Source organism: Salvelinus fontinalis, chromosome 9, assembly GCF_029448725.1.
Source record: "Salvelinus fontinalis isolate EN_2023a chromosome 9, ASM2944872v1, whole genome shotgun sequence".
NCBI classification, from domain to species: domain Eukaryota; kingdom Metazoa; phylum Chordata; class Actinopteri; order Salmoniformes; family Salmonidae; genus Salvelinus; species Salvelinus fontinalis.
The window spans coordinates 2,553,404-2,565,209 of NC_074673.1; positions in this window are offsets into that span (position 1 = coordinate 2,553,404).

Genomic DNA, 11,806 nt, shown 5'->3' on the forward strand with positions numbered 1-11,806 from the left:
GCATCATCACCAGTAATCATCTATTGGGTGCTGGCTGTTGTCCTGCAGCATCATCACCTGTAATCATCTATTGGGTGCTGGCTGTTGTCCTGCAGCATCATCACCTGTAATCATCTATTGGGTGCTGGCTGTTGTCCTGCAGCATCATCACCAGTAATCATCTAGTGGGTTATAGCTGTTGTCCTGCAGCATCATCACCAGTAATCATCTATTGGGTGCTGGCTGTTGTCCTGCAGCATCATCACCAGTAATCATCTATTGGGTGCTAGCTGTTGTCCTGCAGCATCATCACCAGTAATCATCTAGTGGGTGCTAGCTGTTGTCCTGCAGCATCATCACCTGTAATCATCTATTGGGTGCTGGCTGTTGTCCTGCAGCATCATCACCAGTAATCATCTATTGGGTGCTGGCTGTTGTCCTGCAGCATCATCACCAGTAACCATCTATTGGGTGCTGGCTGTTGTCCTGCAGCATCATCACCAGTAATCATCTATTGGGTGCTGGCTGTTGTCCTGCAGCATCATCACCAGTAATCATCTATTGGGTGCTGGCTGTTGTCCTGCAGCATCACCACCAGTAATCATCTATTGGGTGCTGGCTGTTGTCCTGCAGCATCATCACCAGTAATCATCTATTGGGTGCTGGCTGTTGTCCTGCAGCATCATCACCAGTAATCATCTATTGGGTGCTGGCTGTTGTCCTGCAGCATCATCACCAGTAATCATCTATTGGGTGCTGGCTGTTGTCCTGCAGCATCATCACCAGTAATCATCTATTGGGTGCTGGCTGTTGTCCTGCAGCATCATCACCTGTAATCATCTATTGGGTGCTGGCTGTTGTCCTGCAGCATCATCACCTGTAATCATCTATTGGGTGCTGGCTGTTGTCCTGCAGCATCATCACCTGTAATCATCTATTGGGTGCTGGCTGTTGTCCTGCAGCATCATCACCAGTAATCATCTTTTGGGTGCTGGCTGTTGTCCTGCAGCATCATCACCAGTAATCATCTATTGGGTGCTAGCTGTTGTCCTGCAGCATCATCACCAGTAATCATCTATTGGGTGCTGGCTGTTGTCCTGCAGCATCATCACCAGTAATCATCTATTGGGTGCTGGCTGTTGTCCTGCAGCATCATCACCAGTAATCATCTATTGGGTGCTGGCTGTTGTCCTGCAGCATCACCACCAGTAACCATCTATTGGGTGCTGGCTGTTGTCCTGCAGCATCATCACCTGTAATCATCTATTGGGTGCTGGCTGTTGTCCTGCAGCATCATCACCAGTAATCATCTATTGGGTGCTGGCTGTTGTCCTGCAGCATCATCACCAGTAATCATCTATTGGGTGCTGGCTGTTGTCCTGCAGCATCATCACCAGTAATCATCTATTGGGTGCTGGCTGTTGTCCTGCAGCATCATCACCAGTAATCATCTATTGGGTGCTGGCTGTTGTCCTGCAGCATCATCACCAGTAATCATCTATTGGGTGCTGGCTGTTGTCCTGCAGCATCATCACCAGTAATCATCTATTGGGTGCTGGCTGTTGTACCTGCAGCATCATCACCAGTAACCATCTGTGGTCTTATATCTGCTACTTTCACTCAGTATTTTCACTGCTATACCTGTAAAACAACGGTGTTTATATGACCCCCTTACAAACAGGCCCATTTACCACATTCCTGCTGCATACACCTTTAATACCTCCCGTGTGCATCACGGGGGCGAGTGGTGGTAGTGGGGTGCAGATGTGGGTGGGCTCTATGTGAATAAATCCATTGAGAATATACACCATCAAAAATAAATCCATTATTAATTAGTATAGGCAGGTCCTCAGAAACATTATAAGACTAAATGTATTTTCAAAAGAAGACAATTGCATATTTTGAGTTTTATTAGGCCTATGTTACGGAACTGTACAGCCATGGCTGAGTCATCCAAATGAAATCAATAGTTGGTTATTTTGTTTATTTAACAGACAAGACCCACCTAACTGATGACAGTCAACACACATATATTCTATGCTAAGAATAAAACTGAATATAACAGAATAAAATACAAATAATGTTTTTCCACACACAACTTGCGTCATGGGACCATGTGGAACCACTGTCATATAAAAATGTATATTTAGAAACAGAGCCCAAACCCCTGCTTTATTATCCACGTTTCATCTCTGTCCTACCCTCGCTCTGCTTTATTATCCACGTTTCATCTCTGTCCTACCCCCGCTCTGCTTTATTATCCACGTTTCATCTCTGTCCTACCCTCGCTCTGCTTTATTATCCACGTTTCATCTCTGTCCTACCCTCGCTCTGCTTTATTATCCACGTTTCATCTCTGTCCTACCCTCGCTCTGCTTTATTATCCACGTTTCATCTCTGTCAAACCCTCGCTCTGCTTTACTATCCACGTTTCATCTCTGTCAAACCCTCGCTCTGCTTTATTATCCACGTTTCATCTCTGTCCTACCCTCGCTCTGCTTTATTATCCACGTTTCATCTCTGTCCTACCCTCGCTCTGCTTAAACATCCACATTTCATCTCTGTCCTACCCTCGCTCTGCTTAAACATCCACATTTCATCTCTGTCAAACCCTCGCTCTGCTTTATTATCCACGTTTCATCTCTGCCCTACCCTCGCTCTACTTTGTTAGGGATCAGGCGTAGGGTCTTACCCTCGCTCTGCTTTGGTAGGGAGAAGGTGTAGTCTCACCCTCACTCTGCTTTGTTAGGGAGAAGGTGTAGAGTCTTTCCCTCGCTCTACTTTGTTAGGGAGAAGGCGTAGAGTCTTACCCTCGCTCTGCTTTGTTAGGGAGAAGGCGTAGAGTCTTACCCTCGCTCTGCTTTGTTAGGGAGAAGGTGTAGAGTCTTACCCTCGCTCTGCTTTGTTAGGGAGAAGGTGTAGAGTCTTACCCTCGCTCTGCTTTGTTAGGGAGAAGGCGTAGAGTCTTACCCTCGCTCTGCTTTGTTAGGGAGAAGGTGTAGAGTCTCACCCTCGCTCTGCTTTGTTAGGGATCAGGTGTAGAGTCTTTCCCTCGCTCTGCTTTGTTAGGGAGAAGGCGTAGAGTCTTACCCTCGCTCTGCTTTGTTAGGGAGAAGGCGTAGAGTCTTACCCTTGCTCTGCTTTGTTAGGGAGAAGGCGTTGTCTTACAATGAGGGTATCATCATAATACCCATAGAAAATAATTGCAATTCTATTTTCAAAAGCATGTGAGTGTCCTATTTCACATCCGCAGGCTTCTGGAGTTGCCTACATTATATGAGATTGAGCAAAATAACACTTGATTTAGGCTACATTACAACATGCTACATTTTTCAGTGATAGATGGGCTACCACTTATATGCCCAGACAGAAACCAATTAACCAAATGGCCTATACAGACAGAAATTCAGTGAAACAAAATCCCATTGATTGATTATCAGGCAAGTCAGGGAAGTCACAGACTTTTGGTTGGGAGTAGGTCTAGGCATCTAAGCGAGTGAGCAGTAAAATAATCAACTTGGTAAACTATATAACATGCTGGCAAAATGTTCAGAAAAATGAGCCAACTAGAAAAGATGATCGTGAGCAACGTAGCTAACATTTATTGCCTGATTATAACCTAACCAGTATCCAAACTAACAAAAATCAGACATTTATTGCCTGATTATAACCTAACCAATATCCAAACTAACAGAAATCAGACATTTATTGCCTGATTATAACCTAACCAATATCCAAACTAACAAAAATCAGACATTTATTGCCTGATTATAACCTAACCAATATCCAAACTAACAGAAATCAGACATTTATTGATTTAACAAGATGAGTCTGCATGCTTGTCTCAAAGCATACAAGCCTACGAATACTGCATTTGAAAAGACTGGTTTCTCTTTGGATGAAGTACATGAGACTGGTAGAGCTACATCTGGTGTTTTAACATTCTGTCTGTCTTTTTGTGTGAACATGCTGTCTTTCTGTCTCTGTCTGTCTGATTATTGTGTGAACATGCTGTCTGTCTGTCTCTGTCTGTCTTTTTGTGTGAACATCCTGTCTTTCTGTCTCTGTCTGTCTTTTTGTGTGAACATTCTTTATCAGGCTGAACATAGAAACAGACGAACTAGACACACAACATAGAATTCCCACCCAGCTCACGTCCAGACATACACTAAACAAGCAAAACACATAAGAACTCTGGTCAGGACGTTACACTCAATCAATCAATCAAGTTTATTTTATATAGCCCTTCGTACATCAGATAATATCTCGAAGTGCTGTACAGAAACCCAGCCTAAAACCCCAAACAGCTAGAATGCAGGTGTAGAAGCACGGTGGCTAGGAAAAACTCCCTAGAAAGGCCAAAACCTAGGAAGAAACCTAGAGAGGAACCAGGCTATGAGGGGTGGCCAGTCCTCTTCTGGCTCTGCCGGGTGGAGATTATAACAGAACTATGCCAAGATGTTCAAAAATGTTCATAAGTGACAAGCATGGTCAAATAATAATCATGAATAATTTTCAGTTGGCTTTTCATAGCTGATCATTAAGAGTTGAAAAACAACAGGTCTGGGACAGGTGGGTGTTCCATAACCGCAGGCAGAACAGCTGAAACTGGAATAGCAGCAAGGCCAGGCGGACTGGGGACAGCAAGGAGTCACCACGGGCGGCAGTCCCGACGCATGGTCCTAGGGCCCAGGTCCTCCGAGAGAAAGAAAGAGAGAAGGAGAAAATTAGAGAGAGCCAAGATTTTCAAAATGTTCATAAATGACAAGCATGGTCAAATAATAATCAGGAATAAATCTCAGTTGGCTTTTCATAGCCGATCATTAAGAGTTGAAAACAGCAGGTCTGGGACAGGTAGGGGTTCCATAACCGCAGGCAGAAGAGTTGAAACTGGAATAGCAGCAAGGCCAGGCGGACTGGGGGCAGCAAGGAGTCACCACGGCCGGTAGTCCCGACGTATGGTCCTAGGGCTCAGGTCCTCCGAGAGAAAGAGAGAAGGAGAAAATTAGAGAGAGCCAAGATTTTCAAAATGTTCATAAATGACAAGCATGGTCAAATAATAATCAGGAATAAATCTCAGTTGGCTTTTCATAGCCGATCATTAAGAGTTGAAAACAGCAGGTCTGAGACAGGTAGGGGTTTCGTAACCGCAGGCAGAAACAGTTGAAACTGGAATAGCAGCAAGGCCGGGCGGACTGGGGACAGCAAGGTGTCAGCATGCCCGGTAGTCCTGACGTATGGTCCTAGGGCTCAGGTTCTCAGAGAGAAAGAGAGAACGAGAGAATTAGAGAGAGCATACTTAAATTCACACAGGACACTGGATAAGACAGGAGAAGTATTCCAGGTATAACCAACTGACCCTAGCCCCCCGACACATAAACTACTGCAGCATAAATACTGGAGGCTGAGACAGGAGCGGTCAGGAGACACTGTGGCCCCATCCGAAGAAACCCCCGGACAGGGCCAAACAGGAAGGATATAACCCCACCCACTCTGCCAAAGCACAGCCCCCACACCACTAGAGGGATATCCTCAACCACCAACTTACAATCCTGAGACAAGGCCGAGTATAGCCCACAAAGGTCTCCACCACAGCACAACCAAGGGGGGGCGCCAACCCAGACAGGAAGTTCACGTCAGTAACTCAACCCACTCAAGTGACGCACCCCTCCTAGGGACGGCATGAAAGAGCACCAGCAAGCCAGTGACTCAGCCCCAGTAACAGGGTTAGAGGCAGAGAATCCCAGTGGAGAGAGGGGAACCGGCCCTGGAGAGACAACAAGGGCGGTTCGTTGCTCCAGAGCCTTTCCGTTCACCTTCACACTCCTGGGCCAGACTACACTCAATCATATGACCTACTGAAGAGATAAGTCTTCAGTAAAGACTTAAAGGTTGAGACTGAGTCTGCGTCTCTCACATGGGTAGGCAGACTGTTCCATAAAAATGGAGATCTATAGGAGAAAGCCCTGCCTCCAGCTGTTTGCTTAGAAATTTTAGGGACAATTAGGAGGCCTGCGTCTTGTGACCGTAGCGTACGTGTAGGTATGTACGGCAGGACCAACTCGGAAAGATAGGTAGGAGCAAGCCCATGTAACGCTTTAAAGGTTAACAGTAAAACCTTGAAATCAGCCCTTGCCTTAACGGGAAGCCAGTGTAGGGAAGCTAGCACTGGAGTAATATGATCAAATTTCTTGGTTCTAGTCAGGATTCTAGCAGCCGTATTTAGCACTAACTGAAGTTTATTTAGTGCTTTATCCGGGTAGCCGGAAAGTAGAGCATTGCAGTAGTCTAACCTAGAAGTAACAAATGCATGGATTAATTTTTCTGCATCATTTTTGGACAGAAAATTTCTGATTTTTGCAATGTTACGTAGATGGAAAAAAGCTGTCCTTGAAACAGTCTTGATATGTTCGTCAAAAGAGAGATCAGGGTCAAGAGTAACACCGAGGTCCTTCACAGTTTTATTTGAGACGACTTTACAACCATCAAGATGAATTGTCAGATTTAACAGAAGATCTCTTTGTTTCTTGGGACCTAGAACAAGCATCTCTGTTTTGTCCGAGTTTAAAAGTAGAAAGTTTTCAGCCATCCACTTCCTTATGTCTGAAACACAGGCTTCTAGCGAGGGCAATTTTGGGGCTTCACCATGTTTCATTGAAATGTACAGTTGTGAGTCATCCGCATAGCAGTGAAAGTTAACATTATGTTTTCGAATAACATCCCCAAGAGGTAAAATATATAGTGAAAACAATAGTGGTCCTAAAACGGAACCTTGAGGAACACCAAAATGTACAGTTGATTTGTCAGAGGACAGACCATTCACAGAGACAAACTGATATCTTTCCGACAGGTAAGATCTAAACCAGGCCAGAACTTGTCTGTGTAGACCAATTTGGGTTTCCAGTCTCTCCAAAAGAATGTGGTGATCGATGGTGTCAAAGGCAGCACTAAGGTCTAGTAGCACGAGGACAGATGCAGAGCCTCGGTCTGACGCCATTAAAAGGTCATTTACCACCTTCACAAGTGCAGTCTCAGTGCTATGATGGGGTCTAAAACCAGACTGAAGCATTTCGTATACATTGTTTGTCTTCAGGAAGGCAGTGAGTTGCTGCGCAACAGCTTTTTCTAACATTTTTGAGAGGAATGGAAGATTCGATATAGGCCGATAGTTTTTTATATTTTCCGGGTCAAGGTTTGGCTTTTTCAAGAGAGGCTTTATCACTGCCACTTTTAGTGAGTTTGGTACACATCCGGTGGATAGAGAGACGTTTATTATGTTCAACATAGGAGGGCCAAGCACAGGAAGCAGCTCCTTCAGCAGTTTAGTAGGAATAGGATCCAGTATGCAGCTTGAAGGTTTAGAGGCCATGATTATTTTCATCATTGTGTCAAGAGATATAGTACTAAAACACTTAAGTGTCTCTCCCGATCCCAGGCCCTCGCAGAGCTGTGCAGATCCAGGACAGCTAAGCCCTGGAGGAATACGCAGATTCAAAGAGGAGTCCGTAATTTGCTTTCTAATGGTCATGATCTTTTCCTCAAAGAAGTTCATGAATTTATTACTGCTGAAGTGAAAGCCATCCTCTCTTGGGGAATGCTGCTTTTTAGTTAGCTTTGCAACAGTATCAAAAATAAATTTTGGATTGTTCTTATTTTCCTCGATTAAGTTGGAAAAGTAGGATGATCGAGCAGCAGTGAGGGCTCTTCGGTACTGCACGGTACTGTCTTTCCAAGCTAGTCGGAAGACTTCCAGTTTTGTGTGGCGCCATTTCCGTTCCAATTTCCTGGAAGCTTGCTTCAAAGCTCGGGTATTTTCTGTATACCAGGGAGCTAGTTTCTTATGACAAATGTTTTTCGTTTTTAGGGGTGCAACTGCATCTAGGGTATTGCGCAAGGTTAAATTGAGTTCCTCAGTTAAGTGGTTAACTGATTTTTGTCCTCTGACGTCCTTGGGTAGGCAGAAGGAGTCTGGAAGGGCATCAAGGAATTTTTGTGTTGTCTGAGAATTTATAGCACGACTTTTGATGCTCCTTGGTTGGGGTCTGAGCAGATTATTTGTTGCGATTGCAAACGTAATAAAATGGTGGTCCGATAGTCCAGGATTATGTGGAAAAACATTAAGATCTACAACATTTATTCCATGGGACAAAACTAGGTCCAGAGTATGACTGTGGCAGTGAGTAGGTCCAGAGACATGTTGGACAAAACCCACTGAGTCGATGATGGCTCCGAAAGACTTTTGGAGTGGGTCTGTGGACTTCTCCATGTGAATATTAAAATCACCAAAAATTAGAATATGATCTGCTATGACTACAAGGTCTGATAGGAATTCAGGAAACTCAGAGAGGAACGCTGTATATGGCCCAGGAGGCCTGTAAACAGTAGCTATAAAAAGTGATTGAGTAGGCTGCATAGATTTCATGACTAGAAGCTCAAAAGACGAAAACGCCATTTTTTTTTTTGTAAATTGAAATTTGCTATTGTAGATGTTAGCAACACCTCCGCCTTTGCGGGATGCACGGGGGATATGGTCACTAGTGTAACCAGGAGGTGAGGCCTCATTTAACACAGTAAATTCATCAGGCTTAAGCCATGTTTCAGTCAGGCCAATCACATCAAGATTATGATCAGTGATTAGTTCATTGACTATGACTGCCTTTGAAGTGAGGGATCTAACATTAAGTAACCCTATTTTGAGATGTGAGGTATCACGATCTCTTTCAATAATGGCAGGAATGGAGGAGGTCTTTATCCTAATAAGATTGCTAAGGCGAACACCGCCATGTTTAGTTTTGCCCAACCTAGGTCGAGGCACAGACACAGTCTCAATGGGTATGGCTGAGCTGACTACACTGACTGTGCTATTGGCAGACTCCACTAAGCTGGCAGGTTGGCTAACAGCCTGCTGCCTGGCCTGCACCCTATTTCATTGTGGGGCTAAAGGAGTTAGAGCCCTATCTATGTTGGTAGATAAGATGAGAGCACCCCTCCAGGTAGGATGGAGTCCGTCACTCCTTAGCAGGTCAGGCTTGGTCCTGTTTGTGGGTGAGTCCCCGAAAGAGGGCCAATTATCTACAAATTCTATCTTTTGGGAGGGGCAGAAAACAGTTTTCAACCAGCGATTGAGTGCTGAGACTCTGCTGTAGAGCTCGTCACTCCCCCTAACTGGGAGGGGGCCAGAGACAATTACTCGATGCCGACACATCTTTCTAGCTGATTTACACGCTGAAGCTATGTTGCACTTGGTGACCTCTGACTGTTTCATCCTAACATCGTTGGTGCCGACGTGGATAACAATATCTCTATACTCTCTACACTCGCCAGATTTAGCTTTAGCCAGCACCATCTTAAGATTAGCCTTAACGTCGGTAGCCCTGCCCCCTGGTAAACAGTGTATGATCGCTGGGTGATTCGTTTTAAGTCTAATACTGCGGGTAATGGAGTCGCCAATGACTAGGGTTTTCAATTTGTCAGAGCTAACGGTGGGAGCCTTCGGCGTCTCAGACCCCGTAACGGGAGGAGTAGAGACAAGAGAAGACTCAGACTCAGACTCCGACTCGCTACATAATGGGGAAAACCGGTTGAAAGTTTCTGTCGGCTGAATGAGCGACACCGGTTGAGCATTCCAACAGCATTTCCCTCCAGAAGCCATGAGAAAGTTGTCCGGCTGCGGGGACTGTGCGGGGGGATTTATACTAACGTTACTATCTGTACTTACTGGTGGCACAGACGCTGCTTCTTCCTTTCCTACACTGAAAATACCCTTGCCTAACGATTGCGTCTGAAGCTGGGCTTGCAGCACAGCTATTTTCGCCGTAAGGCGATCGTTCTCCTGTATATTATGAGTACAGCGACTGCAATTAGAAGACATCATGTTAATGTTACTACTTAGCTTCGGCTGTTGAAGGTGTTGACGAACCATGTCCAGATAAAGCGTCCGGAGTGAAAAAGTTGAATGAGGGAAAAAAGTTGCGATGGAAAAACTAAAAATATAAACGGTAATTAAAAACAGAAACAAAACAAAAAACGTAAAGTTGTCAGCTAGCAAAGTAAAGTAAAGTTCGCAGCAAATCGCACAGCAACAAAACTCACAGCAACACGTCTGCAACACTGTCTGATTATTGTGAACAACCTATGTGTCTGTCACATGTATACTCTGTGTGTGTGTGTGTGTGTGTGTGTGTGTGTGTGTGTGTGTGTGTGTGTGTGTGTGTGTGTGTGTGTGTGTGTGTGTGTGTCTCTCCATCCATGTCAATCAGGAGGAGAGGCAGCAGCATAAGGTATCTATCTCTAAACGGGGCCCCTGGCTGCTCCTCTACACCCTGGTCAACAACCCCTCACTGATTGGCTCCAGGAAGCACTTTCAGCGTCAGAGTAGAAGCCTCAACAGACCCGCCAAGGAGGGGAGCAAGAAGGAGGCAGGAAGAAGACAGAGGCAGCGGCTAAGTGAAACCGAATGAAGGCAGATTGTCTCTATAGTATTATTACTGTATGTCAATGCCAAGATCTGACTGCATGTCTGTTGACTCAATGAACCGTTTACGATTTGTTGAAAACTCAAACGATGTAATGATTTTTTTGAAAGTCTGAGTTTGTTGGCATTGATGTTAAAGTGGAACTGACAGCATTTTAGCAAAATGAAATATTATGACAATCTGTTCATAGGAAGAATAGTACCGTTTTTAAACATTTTCTGACAAGCGATCACTTAGATATTCTCATTTACACATTTTCATAAATTCTTAGAAAGTTGGGTAATTAGGTATAGACCTGCCATCATTCACTTTGAACTGGACTGTGTGTTTACAGGCAGTAGGGCCTGTCATCATTCACTATGAACTGGACTGTGTGTTTACAGGAAGTAGGGCCTGTCATCATTCACTATGAACTGGACTGTGTGTTTACAGGCAGTAGGGCCTGACATCATTCACTTTGAACTGGACTGTGTGTTTACAGGCAGTAGGGCCTGTCATCATTCACTTTGAACTGGACTGTGTGTTTACAGGAAGTAGGGCCTGACATCATTCACTATGAACTGGACTGTGTGTTTACAGGCAGTAGGGCCTGACATCATTCACTTTGAACTGGACTGTGTGTTTACAGGCAGTTGGGCCTGTCATCATTCACTATGAACTGGACTGTGTGTTTACAGGCAGTTGGGCCTGCCATCTCTGCAGATCCTCTCAAGCTCTGTCAGGTAGGATGAGGAGCGTCGCTGCACAGCTATTTTCAGGTCTCTTCAGAGATGTTCGATCGGGTTCAAGTCCGGGCTCTGGCTGGGCCACTCAAGGACATTCAGAGACTTGTCCCGAAGCCACTCCTATGTTTTCTCACATGGAGATGCTAATTTGAACAATTATTATAATATATTCTTATGGACGTGCATGTGGTTGTAAAATAAAACACTCTGCTGATGAAAACGGATGATTAATAGGAATAACAATAATAGGATGTTTGTGAATGAACTACTGAGTCGCAGTAGCACTTCATAGTCCACCATCTCTATAACGGGAATGTAGTGCTGCCCATTTCCCAGGCTGCGGCGGTGTTGAGGTCCAAAGCAGCGCTATATTATGATGGCGCACAAAAAGGTAGGTATATTATTATGTCTAAATAAATAAAAAAGGCTTTATTTGTTCATTTTCACTTTGTCTGCTAAATGTAATATCATAGCATGTATTTACAATTTAGAACCCAGTCTAAATAGCCAACTCTTATCCCACAATGCATTTGTTCTCGATATAGCTCTTTCATATCAGTAGGAAAAATGTGTTCAAATGTGAAGAAAATAAAAACATTTTGTTATATGCCTAGAATACAAAACAAG